Genomic DNA, 16609 nt, shown 5'->3' on the forward strand with positions numbered 1-16609 from the left:
TGGAGGCGGAACTGTTGCACAGGGGACTTACCGAGGCAACTGCCCCAAGTCACCAAGTTGGTGAGTGTTGGCGCTGAGGCTTGAACCCGCATCTACCAGGCTCCGCTTTGTCTGTAGCGCTGCCTCCTGCCTCTGGGGCTGCCCCTCCCTGCCCTCCACCTGGTGGTTACTGTGGAAGCCTGTGGCCGCCTCATCGAGGGCTTCTGGAGCCAGGGAAGAGAAGCTGGCCTTCCTCCAGGTGCTGAAGCAGGTGCAGAGGGCGCGGGGACAGGCGGCACGTGGCACAGGGGTGAGGAGCCCTGTCCGGAATGCTCTGGGTCTAAGCGGTCTCTGAAGCTTGGAGGGAGGCAAGATGCCAAGGGGAAGAGTAGTTTAGGGTTGTTCTCCATCCGACAGCAGGTGGGCCGGATAGAGCGCAGTGCTGGACCTCGCGGTTTCTGCTCCGCTGAACCAGAGGGCACCTCTGTCGGTCACAGCACGTGACGTCCCCCGATCTGAATGGCCTTTGGCAGTAAGAATGGAGTATTGCTCTCACCCTGTGGGTTAGTTGGGGTCCAGCGGATCCAGGCTGGGCTGTGGGCTGGGTCCAGGTTGCTCCACGTGTTTCTCATCCTCCCCGGACCAGCCAGGCCACCCAGCGTGGACCCAGCGTGGACCCAGCGTGGACCCAGCGTGGACCCAGCATGTGTTTCTTCCGGGCTATCTCAGCAGTGCGGGGGAGCACGTTTGTTGGACAAGCACATTTCAGCCTCTACTTGGTGCATATCCTGGTCAAAGCAGGTCACATGGTGCCACGGGCCCGATGTTTGTGTCTCCCCAAACCCTGACCTTGGTGGCCCCTCAGTCTCGGACATCCAGCCTCAAATACCAAGAAACGTGTTTCTGTGGTTTACAAGCCACACAGTCCCTCGTGTTCTGTGACAGCCGCCTGGACAGACAGCCCGGAATCAAGGCTCTGGATGCAGAAATCTGTTAGAAGAGAGTGAGGGGACTAGACAGAGACCTCGATCCCCCTTTTCAACTTGTATTTATTTATTTATTTATTTATTTTTCAACTTGTATTTATTTTTTAGTTTTTTCAGTGTACTTACTTGCTTTGAGAGAGAGGAAGGCACAGAGAGAGACGGAGAATCCCAAGCAGGCTCCATGCTGTCAGTGCAGAGCCCGATGCGGGGCTCGAACCCACGAACGGCGAGACCTAAGCTGAAATCAACTCAGAAACTTAACTGACTGAGCCACCCAGACGCCGCTAATTTTTTAAATAATAGTCATCGTGGGGGCGCCTGGGTGGCTCAGTAGGTTAAGCGTCCGACTTCGGCTCAGGTCATGATCTGGTGGTCTGTGGGTTCAAGCCCCGCATCGGGCTCTGTGCTGACAGCTCAGAGCCTGGAGCCTGTTTCGGATTCTCTGTCTCCCCTTCTCTCTGCCCCTCTGCCCCCTTCTGTCTCTCAAAAATAAACATTAAACATTAAAAAAAGATAATAGTCCTCATGATGAGTGTGCAGCGGTTTGGCATCTCACAGTGGTTTTCATGCCCCTTTGAATCTCCTTTTGACCTAAGCAGGTTTGAGACGGTTTCTGTTTCTTGTCACTGGGGCTGGTCGGGGTGGGTTTCGTGGCTGTGATGAGGGANAACAGCCCAGGTGGGTGCTCCCGTCCAGGGAAGCACCTCTCCCTTCAGGGACCCAGGCCGGTGGTGGTGGCTCTGTCAGCTCAAGGTGAGCTGTGAGGTGGCTCTGCTTGGAATTTCGTCCCAGAGCCACCCCTGCTGCTGGAGAGGCCGGGTGTCCCTGGGCGCAGGGGAGACAACGGACTTTGGAACAGTGCCAGCTGCTGGGCATGCTGCGCCCCACCCCCGCTCTGTCCTGCTGGACAAACCGGACCCCACGCTGAGACCCCGCTGTGAGGGCGTGACGGGTGGATCGTGGTGGATGGAGCCCGCAGGCACGTGCGTGGAGAGAAGCCGTTAAAAGGCCCCCGTGGGAACCCCCAAGTGAATGGCGGCCTCAAAAAGATATGACCACCTCTTTACAAATATTTTTAATGTTTATTTATTTTTCAGACAGAGACAGAGAGAGACAGAGACAGAGCATGAGCAGGGGAGGGTCAGAGAGGGAGGGAGACACAGAATCCGAAGACAGACTCCAGGCTCTGAGCTGTCAGCACAGAGCCCGACGCAGGGCTCGAACTCACGAACCGCGAGATCATGACCTGAGCTGGAATCAGATGCTTAACCAAATTAAGTTAAGGATCTCACAGGAGTCATCCGGGACTCTTGGGTGGTGTCCCTGTGAGTGGTGTCCCTGTGAGAGAAAGGAGGGGGGGGACCTGGGGCACAGACAGAGGAGCCACGTGAGGTCAGAGATTTGCAGGGACGCCTGGTGCTCAGGGCGCTGGAGGGGGCCCGGCCCCGCCCACACCTTCACTTCCATCCCTGGCTTCCAGAACCTCCAAAGAACAAATTTCTCTTGTTCTAAGCCCCCCAGTCTGCGGTAGTCTGTTACAGCAGCCTCGGGGCCCCTTACGCGGGGACACCTGGACTCGCTCCAGCAGCCGGACGGACCAGAGGGCGCCCTGGCCTGTCTGCCCCGACGCCCTGGTGCACCTGCCGGAGAAGCGACCGCAGGTGTCGGGTCCGAGAGCATCTGGAGCCCAGACAGCCGCCCTCCTGCCAGGACCCTGGGGCGCCCGGGGCTGGGCTCTCACAGGGGCCCCAACTCTCCGAATTGCTTCTCCTGCTCTGTCTGATGCCCCGGCCGCTGACTGCGGCATCCTGGGAGTCCCCCCCAAGCCTGGGCCTTCCTTGGCTCAGAACCCCACCCCCCCCGCCCCCAGCTCTAGCTGAAAGCCTACTGGGTGTCAGGTCCCTGCTCCCCCCCTCCCCCCATCACAGTCCCCATCCTACCTTCCAACAGCCGGGCGAGGTGGGCTCTGCTCATGACGCTCCGTGTGGGGTGACAGGTGGGGTACGCGGAGGCGCATCCCTGGGTCTGTGCCTGAACTGTGACCGCTGTAGCCCAGGACCTGACAGCTGGGCCCTGGGTCCCTGCCGGGGTAGGCCTGCTCGCTCTCGGCCCAAGACCCCAGGAGCTGGTGTGGGAGGAGCCCCCAAGACCTGGCTGGGGGGAGGGGTGTGGAGACCCGCTTCCGTCCCAGGATGAGGTGTGTCTTGGAAGGGGAGGTCGTTGCCCAGGAGGGGGTGCCCCGGCACCTAAAATACGTGCTTCCTTCCTCCTGGGAGGGAGGGTGAGAAGGAAGCCTCCCTACCCTGCTCTCTGCTAAGCTGATCTCTGTTCTGGCCCCGCTTCTCAGCCCGGCCCAAGTGGCCGCGGGCACCGCACTGAACCTTCTCGAGGCTGCCCGCGGGGCCGGGTGCTCAGGGACTTCAGATCTGTGCTCAGATGGAAGCAGGCCTCCAGCCTGCCCGCGCCCAGGGCCCCAGCCCCTCCCCCCGCCACAGGGGTCTCTGTTTCTCCCTCCTGTGGCCCTTAGCACGGGCCAGTGGGGTGTGGATGCTTACCCCCCCCACCACCCGGGGCCTCTGGGCCGCAGGAGGCCACGTGCGGGAGCTGGGAATGGGCCCCTGCGGTGGGCCGGGCACAGCTGGGCCTGTGGGAGGCGGAGGGGCCACTGGGGAAGGGACTTACCAGCAGGCAGCGCTGCTGAGACCCCAGGGGCCTCCTCCTTTCCCGTAAAAGACAGAGGTAATGACAGAACGAGGGGTGGGGTGCCAGCTTCTGCCTCCAGGGCCCAGCCTCTCCCCTCGCTGCTCCCCACCCCCCACTCCTCTCTGCCCCTCCTCTCCCCTCCCTGGAAGGTGAAGGCACAGCAGGGCCGCTCGGAGGTGGGGCTCCTGCCCCGGTCGGTTCACCCTGCTGAGGATTTGGGGGGCACCCCGCGCCCCCCTTTCCGAACCCGGCCCCTGCCGCAGACACCTTCCCAGCCAGGCTTGGGACAAACGGTTGCCTGCCCACAGCCCTGCACCTGGCTCCCCAGGGCACCTGCTGGGTGGCTCTGGGGAAAGTCATTCGCCACCTGCCTTGGCTGGGGCGGGGGACCCCTAAGGAGGCCTCCCCAGGGCCTGCCAGGCACGAGGGGAGACCGTCTCCCCCGCAGGTGGACAGGGACCTTCTCCAAAGCTCCCTGGGACACTGCTCACCTCCACTCTGTAGTGGCAGGAAGACAGGGCTGAGGCTGCAGGAGGACCNTCCCTGCCCCCCTCCCCCTCCCCCAGCTGTCCCAAGACCTGGAGGTTTTTGCCCCTGCTCAGCGACTCGGTGCCGGGAGACAGGCATGGAGGACTTTGGGCAGGTTCCCAGGGCCTAGGGGGCGGCCCCCTCTTTTCCCAGAAAGAGGAAGGAAGGCCCAGTATCTGGGGCCTCCATCCCCACCCTCTCTGTGGCCTGAAGCTCCACCCCGTGACCTGACCTCCTGGCCACGGGGGCAGGGGTGGGGGGGGTGGGGATGGTCCGGGAGGAGCATCCCCCTCCCCAGGGCGGACATCTGCCCTCGGTGCTTCAGGGCCAGCCCTGCGGGGGCTCGGGGGCCAGTCCGCCCTGTGCCCACTCTCCCAGGCCCAGTGTGGCCTCAGATAGGGGGCGGGCTCTCCCACTCCTCCAGAGGCCCCCGGCGGCCCTTTGCCCTCTGGCTGGTGTTGCAAGCCTTGCCCAGCCCCGGGAGCTGCTGGGAGGACCCTCATCTGGGCCCTAGACCCACCCTGCCCCTGCCCCTGAAAGGCCTTCTCTGACTCCCCTGGGCGCCCAGCTCCAGGAGCAAGAAGAAAGGGCTGGTCTTCAAACTCCCTCTGGGAAAGGCGGTTATGCGGAGCGTCATGCAAACACCTGGGAGTGAGCCCTCCCCCCCCAGGGAGTCACCCCCACCCCAGGTGACCAGCCCTGTCCCTGCTTGAGAAGCCTGTTGTCTGCAGCAGGGTGCAGGGCACCATTGCAGGCAGGGTCTCCCGCCCACAGGGTCTGTGAGGGGGAGGTGACGGTGACTTTCAGAGGACTTAATCCCGATGGGAAGACGAGGAATAGGCAAAGGGCTGAACGGGTCAGCAACGGAGGGCCCCAGCTCCAGAATCAAGGGTGATGTCCAGGCGCCGCGTCCAGAGGTCACTGCCGTAAAGCAAACCCGTTCCTTCCCTCCTTCATTCAGTTTTTTTTCAGCAACTCTTTGCCCAGGGCCCATCAGGAGTGGGCGCTGCTCTGGGGGCCCCCGGTCCAGCATGACAGGTGTCAGGTTGACGGTGTGTTGGAAGGAATGAGGAGAGCCGGGTTAGGGGGAGCAGGCGAGGGGCAGGTGGAGTACAGAGTTCAAAAGTGGGCGATGCAGGGGGCGCCTGGGTGGCTTAGTCGGTTAAGCGTCCGACTTTCGCTTAGGTCATGATCTCGCGGTTCGTGGGTTCGAGCCCCACATCGGGCTCTGTGCTGACTGCCAGCTCAGAGCCTGGAGCCTGTTTCAGTCTGTGACTCCCTCTCTCTCTGACCCTCCCCTGCTCACGCTGTCTCTCTCTCTCTCTCTCTCTCTCCTAGAAATAAATAAAACATAAAAAAAAATTTAAAAGATTAAAAAAAACCCACAAAAGTGGGCGATGCAGGGGCCCTGGGAAGCGCCCCATGAAGCAGCTTTCTCTGGGTGTGTTTTGAGAATACTATTACCTCTTCACCTTATTTGCATTAAGCAAAAACCAAAAGCAGAAACAAAGACCCGCGTGTCCTGTGGGCACCACCTGAAAGGGGAAGTGGGGAGGGTGGGAGGTCCCAGGGCACACAGGGCTCATCACGCTGCTCAGCAGACCTTGGGGGTCTCCTTCCGAGCGGCTGTCCACACCCCCCGGCCGCCGCCCCAACTCTGCAAAACCCCAGGTCCGGCAGTAACAGGGAAGAGGACTGTTACTAAACTGCTGCCTCGGGGCTCATCCGGAGAGGCCCCCGTGGGGGGGGAGCCTGCCCCAGGGGTCCCTGGGGCTCCCCTCTCCCAACCTCCTCCTGTTGGAAGGGGGCAAACAAGGCCGCCTCGGAAGGTGGATTTCTTTCCAGCAGCCAAAGTCCTCTGCTACCAGGCTCGGCAAGTGAGGCTGACCCAAGAGGAGTAGTGCAACTTCTGTTTTGTTTCTAAGATTTTATTTTTTTTTAATGTTTTTTTTATTTATTTCTAGGAGAGAGAGAGAGACAGCGTGAGCAGGGGAGGGTCAGAGAGAGAGGGAGTCACAGACTGAAACAGGCTCCAGGCTCTGAGCTGGCAGTCAGCACAGAGCCCGACGCGGGGCTCGAACCCACGAACCGCGAGATCATGACCTAAGCGAAAGTCGGACGCTTAACCGACTAAGCCACCCAGGCGCCCCTCCAAGATTTTATTTTTAAGTCATCTCTACACCCAAGGTGGGGCTCCGATTCACAACCCCGAGATCAAGAGTCCCGTGCCCAACTTTGGATCCGAAGCAAGCCCTAGCTCTCAAAGTCCTGGGGCAGATTTTCCTCAGGGGTGGGGGTGGGGGGCTCAGAGGCTGGTTCTAAGCCAGGCCTTCTGCAAGGCTTTTAAGGACTGGAGTGTAGCCTCCTGAGTTAATAAACCCTGCAGAGGGAAGGGAAGCACCCTTGTGAACGCTCTGTGACCTTGCCCTGCGGGGGGGACAGGGAAGGACCGGGTTCTGCCCAAAGCACAGATTCCTGATTAGCTGTGTGACGATGCACCAGCAACTTAAGCTCCCCTTTCCTAAAACAGCAATTAACATATCCCCAACTTCCCTCCAGAGTCCTGAGGCCTCACCGAAATGTGCACATAAATCCCCTACTGCCTCCCCAGAAACCAAAAACCGAAAAAAAAACAAAGAGCAAAAAAAACCCAAAAAGCAAAAAAACCCCAAACCCAAAACCAAAACAAAAAAGTCAAAGCTATTCTCTTATCCTTCACCTCTGTACCTAAACAGTCAACGCCAAGGCTATGTGAACCCTCTCTGAGCACCCCTCACCTCTCCTCACTCCAAGCTGGGGGACATGGTTGAACCCACTGAGACCAAGGACACGCTGCTTGGCCAGCTTTGAGCAGCCGCACCTGTGAGGGCCCCCCCCCCCAAGTCCTGACATCTCTTTACAAAATCACATATTCACCCTTTTTCTTCAGTCCCTGCTGACACTGCCAAATTTAGTAAAATAAACCACCAAAAACAAGGTATGTAGTTAAATTCGCATTTCCGATAAACACTGAGTGTTGTTCTAGCAGAAGTATATCCATTTTACAGGTGGGGTATACTTATGCTAAAAATTATTCCTTAGGCATCAGACATTCAAATTTAACGGAGCCTCTTGTATCTGACAACCCTAGTCCTATCCACCCCAGAGAGTTCTTGCAATTGAAGCTGTATATATATTTTTTAATGTTTTATTTATTTCTAGGAGAGAGAGAGAGCGTGAGCAGGGGAGGGTCAGAGAGAGAGGGAGTCACAGACTCTGAAACAGGCTCCAGGCTCCAAGCTGGCAGTCAGCACAGAGCCCGACTCGGGGCTCGAACCCACGAACCGCGAGATCATGACCTAAGCGAAAGTCGGACGCTTAACCGACTAAGCCACCCAGGCGTCCCTGAAGCTGTATATTTTTATCATTCCATCTTTCCCGGAGCTGAGATGGTTTCTTCTTTTTGCATTTTATAGGTTTACAGTCACAATAAAAAATTCTTGTCAGCCCGATGATTGAAAATGTAACTACAAAGAGCAGCATTTGTTTTATTTGTGTGTTGTCAGAAGGGGTGGACTATATTCCCAACAACCCCACACAGCTTGTGAATATTCCCCGCGTGTCATGCTTTAGAGGCGCCCCGCTCACGAGGATGAGACCCCTTTGCAGCCAGAGTGGATTTCTTGCCTGTGTTTGGGGTCCCACAGTAACATTTATTCCCAATAATCTTGCCGCCCTGGGCTCTTGGTATTTTACAGTTATGATGGCAGTAAAATTTATATCCTACAGAATTATGACAATATTCGGCTACTAATGGGCTGATTATTTTCGTTTGTTTGTGTCTTAGAGCCATGAAAATAAAATTTACTCCCAACAATACAACTGCAAGTTTATGTCCCTAAAACTGACCGTAAATAATAAACATAATAACAGAATGCCTGTAGAACACATAAAACACTCTTCTCGGAAAAAGTGGGCTCTCTGCGTCTCCCATGCTGGGGCTGGTGGGGTGAGGAGCCCAGCCCAGCAGTCAAGGTCGCTGGGCAGACTTCAGAAGGACTCGGCCGCCTGGGGAGCAAGCTGGTTCCCCCGTCAGAACCTCCTAGTCTGGGAAATGGGAAGAGAAAGACCGGCTGAGGAGGGCTGGCCGTGAGTGCGTGCAGTGACCTCTCTCTGGACGGCCCTTGGGTTGTTTTTCTGGGGCCGCGGGGACACACCCCCAACAGAAGTCGATTCTCTCACAGTTTTGGAGGCCAGAGGTCCAAAATCATGGTGTGGGCAGCACCGTGCTCCCTCTGAAGTCTCAACGGGGGAATCCTTCCTGCCTCCCCTAGCATCTGGTGGCCCACGCGTCACTTGGCTTGGAGCTTCACCGCTCCAGCCCCTGGCTCTGGGGTCTCGGGTCTCTGTCACCATGGCCATCGCCTCCTCTATCCCTTATAAGGACACTGGTCATTGCATTTAAGGCCCATCCTAATCCAGGATAATCTCATGAAAGACTCTTAACTGAATTGCATCCCCAAAGAACCTTTTCTCAAATGAGGTCGCATTCACAGGTTGTGGGTGGACCTATTTGGAGGAGGGTCAATTCAACCCACCATAGTAGCATCCTCATTATTGTTACCATTTGTTATTGTAGCCCGTTGGGGGTGGAGATGGGAAAATGGAGAGGAACCAGCCCTGAGGCTGGAATCAAGTAGGAGGTGACCCCGGGGGACCTCCCCGTGTGGTCCATCCACACACAATGGAATGTATCACTGGGTCTTAAGGAGAACGGGAATCCTGATACCTGTGGATGACTCTTGAGGACACGGAGCTCAGGGAGAGAAGCCGGTCCCGAAAGGACGATACCGGATACGGAGGGTTCCACTTACTGAAGTATCTGGAGGAGTCAAGTTCAGAGAGACAGGGCTCCAGGGGCGGGGGGAAGGGCGAGGGGGCGTGCGTATTTAATGGGGACAGAGATTTCGTTCGGGAAGATGCAGAAGTTCTGGGAATGAGTGACGGTAATGATTGCACAACAGCGTGAATGTACTTAATACTACTGAATCGAAACACTTAAAAATGGTTAAAATGGCAAGTTTTAAATATGTGTATTTTACCACAATTTAAAAAAAGGAAGAGGGGCGCCTGGGTGGCTCAGTTAGTTAAGCGTCTGACTTCGGCTCGGGTCATGATCTCACAGCTCGTGCGTTCAAGGCCCGCGTAGGGCTCTGTGCTGACAGCTCAGAGCCTGGAGCCTGTTTCAGATTCTGGGTCTCCCTCTCTCTCTGACCCTCCCCTGCTCATGCTCTCTTTCTCTCTCTATCTCTCTCTCTGTCTCTCAGAAATAAATAAAAAACATTTAAAAAAAATTTTTTTAATGAAGAAGAAGAAGAGAAGAGAAAGGCCACGAGGAACCTGTGGACTTTTCTGGTTCCATTTGGCTGCGTGGAAGCCTGGTCTAGAAGAGGCGAAGTAGACCACACCCAACATGGGGCAGTCAAGTGGGTGCCCAGCCCTGGGGGGCTTCACTTCTGGCGCTTTCACAGCAGGCTGGGAACAGGCTGCCTCTTCTCCCGGGTGGGACCAGGGGTCCACAGGGTGGACAGTGTGAGGTTCACGGAGGTCCTGGCTAGGTCCCTAGTCGCCCCCTAACACTGCCGGCCTCAGGTCCCCCCCGCCGGGAGTCTGCTGTGTCCCGGAGTGCACCAGCACCTCCTGCCCCGGAGTCTGGGGTGCCCGTTACACAGGCAGCTGTTGGGACTCACTCTAGACCCCTCAGCTCAGAGTCTCAGGCCCTGGACCTGCCCAGGCCATTAGATGATGCCACAGGGAACTCAGGAAGTTTCCGGACGTGATCTCAGAATTAACCAGACTGCTTGTTAACATCCGGGTTCTCTGGCTTCTTTCCCGCCGAGTCCAGATAGATTCCGTTCCTTGGAATCTGTCGTTGCTGAGTGCCCAGGCACTGTGCTGATGCGACAGTGGCAAAGCCTTCGTCTGTTCATTGCATGTCCCCTCCCCGTGGGGTAGCTCACACCCCCACGTGCTCTCTTCCTACCCTGCCCCCCCCACCCCTACCTTTCAGCAAAGCCCCACTGCCCAGACTCACAGCTTCCTGCTTCCAGGTCTTGCTCGCGCCTTCCCTTCCTCCTGGGCTGCTTTCTTCTCTCCTTCTGCCTGGACATCGAGGGCTGTGGGGGGACCCCTTCCCCCCCATGCTCACCGTCCCCTCTGCTAGCTCTGTGAGTGGCCTGAGCCCTGGGGTGGCACTCAGCACCCGATGGGGGCTTCGTCTACTCCTCCCAGCCTGGGACCACCCCCCCCAACCTCTGAGATCTGAGCCTCTGGCTTGAGCTCCGTTCTGCTGCTCAGATGTGAGTGAACAGAAAGCAGGTGTCCGGGCCTGGCCGGGAGCGGGGTGGGGGTGGGGGTGGGGACACTTAGGATTCTGCGGTGGCTCAGAGAGGTCCCCACTGCTTCCCGCCGAGTTAGAAGTCCGGCCCTGGCAGCGGCCGTTGTTTCTGGGGCCACTAGGGGGAGACCTTCACAGCCCGGCTTCTCACACGGCCCGGGCAGCCTGGTGCGGCCACCCGGCTGCACGGTGAGAGCGAGCAGAGAAAATGTGTGTGCGTGCACGTGCGCGTGCGCGTGTGACCCGGGCCACCGCGGCAGTGAGCAGTGAGGCCCTGCCCACGCTGCCTGGTGGCCTGGCTTCCTGCAGATGGAGAAGGTCTGCTTCCCGGATGGTGGGCAAAACTTAGAAGCGGGTAGGGGGTAGTGGCGGGGCAGGGAGCTGGCACGGGGGCAAGGAGGGCAGCAAATAAGAACCACGATGGCGTCGATGGAGGACACGTATTTGGGGCTTTTCCGTGCCCCGTGCTGTTCTCAGCATTCTGTGTCTATCACAACAAATAATCCCAAAGAGGGTGAAGCCTATTAACATAATACTCATTTTGCAGAGGGAGAAACTGAAACCCAGAGAGTAACTGGCTGGAGCTTTACGTGAGGTCAGAGCTGGGATTTGAACCCATGGACAAGGAGCCAGGATTTGGGCCCCAGAGCACTAAGGAGGGGAGCTGCGTCAGGGCACAGCCAGGGGGCTCTGAGATAGCCCCTGGGCCTGGCTTTGGATTCCAGCTCCGCTGTCTGCCGGCCGAGGGTCCTCGGGCAGGACCCCACACTTCTCTGAGCCCCACTTCTTCCTCTAAGCTGGGACTGTTAACGGCTATCTCATGGGGTTATTTAGAGGTTTAGCTGAGACACAGGATGTAAAGGGAGGTAGGGCTCTTGCTATAACCCTTGGCATGTGGCCACAGGGCCTTTGTACGTATCATGTGTGCACCTGACATGCCCATTATAACATCCTAGCTCCCCTCACCCTGGGCTTTTCTTTACTTCCTTGCTCTGCCGCAGGGCTGGCTTCAGAGTATACGACCCACGTAGGTGCCCCACGCTCAGAAGGACCCTGTGCTGGGCTGATGCTATGCAGTGCTTGTCTGAAAAGTCTCGGTACTTTCTGAAGCAGGGGACTGGCATTTTCATTCGGCACCGGGCCCTGCCCTTGGGGTGGCCCAGTCAGCTCTTCTGGTCCTGGGCTCTCTCCCTGCATCAGCCCTGAGGGCTCCCTGCCCCTCCTGTTCCCCCGGGTGGGTGGGAACTCCAAGGCCAACATGCGGAATCTTCCGCCCCAGCTTCGCACGAGCTCGGAAGAGAAATGCTCGTGCTGCAGGGCGAAGCCTGTGTCCCAGCCCCGTCCGCGCACCCGCCTTCAGTGCACGTCTCAGGGCGCCCACGGCATCGTGCCTCCGGCTGCCGGCGCAGAGGCCCGCAGGCGGGGCCTTCTAGCTGGCATCGCCCAGCCTTCACCCCTGGCACCTGGGCCGGGGACCTGCCCTCTGGCCCGGCTTGACCGTCCAGGGTGAATGGCCGTTGGGGCAGGCCGTGTTCTGGGAACAAGTAGTCCCCTGGCCAGCCTAGCTGGAGGCCTCTCCAAGGTCCGCCCTGGGCCCGCGGGCTCTCCCAGGTGCCATGGACACTGCAGTTACAGACCGCGCACAGGTGACCGGAGGCGCCTTGGGGACTGGCCTTTCCCCCCCGGTCTCCCCCTCAGCAAAGCCGGGTCTGGCCGTGACCCTCACACTGGCCCGCTCTCTCTGATTTGGGAATTGACCTCCAGGTCAAGGTGGACATCAAAGGAATGTGGGGACCACGCTCCTCCCTCCCTCCCTCGTCCCTTCCCTCCTCCCCTCTTCCTTCTTCCCTCCCTCCCTCCCTCCTCCCCTCCCTCTTCCCCCCTTCCTCCTTTCCTCCCTCCCTCCCTTCCTTTCTTCCATCCACCTTTCCATCCATCCGTCCATCCATCCATCCATCCATCCATCCATCCCCCCACCTTCCTTCCTCTCTTCATTTATTCCCTCAACAATCAATTATCAAACGCCTGTGATTTGGCCACACTGCTGCTGGGGGTGCTGTACAATCAGAATGTTAGGGCTCACCCAGTTCACCCCGAGAGCAGACACCTGCTGCTTTCCTTCACACCGTCGTTCTCTTTCCCCAGCCGCCCAGCTCCCGCCGCAGGGCGGCCTGGATCGCTTTAGCGCCGCACCGCGCCGCTCGGTGTTCCGGAAGCACATCTGAGCTCGGGCCGGACGGGCCCCACAGGCGTAAACTGTGGGCTTCTGCCGCAGCTGGGAGGAGGCCCATTCTCCCGTGGGATTTGCACCCAGAGGCCCAGGACCCAGCCCTGTGGGGGAGCCTGCTGAGGTCGGAGCCCGTCCCGGAAGCAGGGCGCCTCCCTTTGGCTCCTCTGGAAGGATGAGACTTTCCGGAACCTCAGACAGTCAGTTCCCTGAGCTGATGAACGCCCCTCCCTTCTGTGCATAAGCACCCCTGCAGAAGTTGTCTGCATTCTTGAGAGGAGCACCCAGCCACGGGGGCCCAGTGCTGCGTGAGGAAGCTCGCTTGATTGCTGGAACATTCTGCCTCAGGAGAGTACTAATACTGATCCCACATCTGCCATTTTACTTTTCTGCCCTTTCTGCCCTTGGTCTTAGGTCCCTTACTCCCAAACCCAGCGTGCACAAAGTCCCGCCCCTCGGAATCCTCTGCTGTCCCTGCCCAGGGACAGCAGCTCAGGACCCTGGCTATGGGCCACCTTCTTTTGCGTCTCTCCAGAGCCCCTCTTCCAGAGGGTCTTCGAACCCACAGAAGCTTGCCCTGCTTGACCCTGACCACGCCCTCAGGGCCACCTAGTAAGGGCAAGACAAACACAGGTAATGGTGTTCCCAGGGCGGACTCAGCGGTCCCCAAGGTGCCCCCAAGGAACGAAGACCTTCCAGGGCTCAGGGAGCCACCAGCAGGGGTGGCCCAGGGGGCGGGCAGGGGCACGCAGTGCAGAGCCCCCGGAAGGCTGGGAGGGGAGCTGTCCGAAGGCAGAGTGTGTAACCCTGTGCCATTCTCTGCTGAGACACGGCTGGGAATGTGAGACCCTGGAGCCTTGGGGGCATCAAGGTCCCCTTGTGGGGCAGAGTCTCCGGGGAGTGGCACGTACGTTAACCTCGGCTGCAAGCCTTGGGCCACGCACCGTGCCGCACAGCCAACCACAGGAAGGGGTCCACTCATTAGATGGGGAGAACATTCCAGAAATAAGGCCACTTGTGGGTGCAGGCCAGGCTCCCAGCCCGATGCCGCCAACGCAGAATCTTAGGTGTCAGCTGTCCCGGACGGCGGTGCTCATCCTGGGCTGAGAAAATAGCTTGTAAGAACCCCAAGAGGGCCCTGCAGTGTAGACCTTACCCATACGCTGTACTTTGCAACTATTGACAAAGAGAATGCTGCTTCCTGTGCTACCTTCCCTGTCATGGTGTTTGAAACAGAGAGGAGTTGGGCGTCCGACTTCAGCTCAGGTCACAATCTGTTCATCTATTCGAGCCCCGAGTCGGGCTCTGTGCTGACAGCTCGGAGCCTAGAGCTGCTTCGGATTCTGTGTCTCCACCCTCTCTTTCTGCCGCTCCCCAACATGTTCCTGCCTCGAGCCCCTAAAACCCTTGTGATATCCTAAGTGATAAGAGTTCTAGAAACATCTTTTGTTCTAGAGTTTGGTCTTTGATCCCGTGGAATTTCCTGGGCGATAGGACTGTCTTTTGTTGGAATGGGGCAACACTGGGGGGGGCGCTCCAGGATGGGGGCCCAGCCATGGTAGGGGATTGGGATCTTCAGTCCCAGCCCCTTCCTCCTGGGAGAGAAGAGAGCCTGGAAATAGACTGATGATCGGTCATATCTACGGGCAGAAGCCTCCGTAAAATCCCAAAAGTATGGGATTTGGAGGCTCGGGTTGGGGAATACATCCACGTGCCAGGAGAGTGAGGTGCCCCAACTCCACGGGACAGAAGCTCTTGAGCTGAGGACCCTCCCAGGCCTCGCCCTATGCATGTCCTCACCTGGCGGTCCACCCGTGTCCTTTAACATTTTCTCTATCCTACAATCAACTGCCGCTCCAGCGAGTACTTGAGTCCGAGGAGGAGGGCGTCACGGAGTCTTTGATTTGTAGCCAAGTCAGCCAGGAGCAGTGGGTCCCCTGGGGACCCCCCTCTTGCATCCAGAGGGAGGGGCGGCCTCGGGGCACTGAGCCCTTCACCTGAGGGGTCTGCCTCCAGGTGGATGGTGGGTCAGTGTCGAGCAAGTCCTGGGAGGGTCTGAGAGGAGGGGTGAGCACCCTCAGGGACCCCCGTGTCCAAGACACAGACCGGACCGCAGATGGGGCGGTGGACCTTTGCCTGCGTGAACCGAGGATGTGCTGAGGGTGTGTCTGAGATGGGAGACCTCGCCGCATGTCTGCAGGGGAGGGAGGAGAAGGGGCTGATGCAGGGCAGGCTGTGGAGGGGCTCCTTGCCCAGCGTGGGGCCATCGGCACCCACCTGCTGGTCAGCAGTATCACGCCTGGCCCAGGCCCCAGCTCCTGGAGGCTGCCAGTCCTCCCCTTGCTTTGGGTACTGGGTGCCTAGAGCCAGCGCCCGTGGGGGTCCCGGAGACCCCAGCCAGTCTCCGCCCCTTCACGGATTCTGTGACAGAACAGCCTAGCGGCCAGCGTCCCTTCCCGGGTGATGTGCCCAGATCTGAGCCCATCAGTGGTCCCCGGTGCTTCAGACTGACACACGCCTACTTAGTGATGGACATGATAGTTCTAGAATTTCTATAAAGTTTCTCCAAAGGGACCTATCCACAGCAGCGCCCCGGGAAGAGCTGGGCTCTGGGACCTGATTTTAGCCTGCCGACCTGACAAATCTGGGTTACTTGGATGGAAGAGTCTCTGGGGAGGCCTGTGGTCATTCGGGAGCCGTGNTTCTCCCTCCACTCCCTGGGGTCTCGGCCCCGCAGCGGCAGGAACTGGGGAATAACCCAAGCTCCATCCTGGGGCTTCCCAGGCCCTGCAGGGATTGAGCCTCTGCCCCTCTCGCCAGCCCCCCTCCCTGGGCTCCAGCCTCACAGGCCTGCTGGGCACGCGTGCAGATCAGGACGCCCCGTTTCTTCTGCTAGCACCCTCCTCCTCTTCCAGGCCCCCCACGGCCCCACTTCCTGCCATCCAGGCCTCACTGAAGCCCCACTGTGGCCCTCGGCTCTCGGGGGAAACCTGTGCCCCCTGCTTTGCCCGGGGACCCCAGCGTCCCCAGTGGATGAAGAGCGGTGGGTCTAAACCAGTCACCCCCACCCCCTACTCTTTTGCCAGTGATTGGTCTGGGGTGGCCGTGAGACCCAGGGCTGTAATTAAGCATCAGGGGGGGGTGTCTCTGAAGGCTTCCGAGAGGCTCGAAGAGAAATCTGTTTTGTTCACACCCCATTTCCCCTTGCTTAGTGCCCCGTCTTGCGAGGGTGTGATGCTTAGAGCTGTGGCAGCTGTTTTGTGCCCATGAGGAGCACCATCTCCTATACTACGGTAACCACAAGTCTGGACTTGATTTTTCGGCATGCAGGATTTCCAGGCCTAAAATCGGAAAAGTCCTGGGCAACGGGATGATTCGTTCCCCTAAACTGGTGACACGAAAGGGCAGAAAGAACTGAGCCTTTGCCAACATCCTTGAACTGCCAGCCAGCTCCGGACGCCCCAACTGCTGGATTCTTTTCTTTTTTGTTATACAAACCACGAATATCTTTATGGTTTAAGTCTCTGTTTTGTTACTTGCTGCTGAAGTCACGGGCATGAAAAGTTCACACCTCCCATCCTTTTCCACCTCGAGCTTTGACGCTGTTCCAAGCACCGTGCCCTTGACCCCAGGGCCCCCATGTCTGCCATCCACCCGGTCAGGGTGCCTCCCCAACACCACCTTCCTTTACTCCTTTCTGACAGTTCTTACACCTGTAGCTGCATCTCAACTAACTGGAGGCTCACTGTTCCTCTTCTTGCCTGCCCACTCCCCCTGCTGCCCCCCCCCCCCGCCCCCAACTGTGAGCCC

Source organism: Crocuta crocuta, unplaced genomic scaffold (genome assembly GCF_008692635.1).
Source record: "Crocuta crocuta isolate KB4526 unplaced genomic scaffold, BGI_CrCroc_1.0 scaffold50, whole genome shotgun sequence".
Lineage (NCBI taxonomy): Eukaryota > Metazoa > Chordata > Mammalia > Carnivora > Hyaenidae > Crocuta > Crocuta crocuta.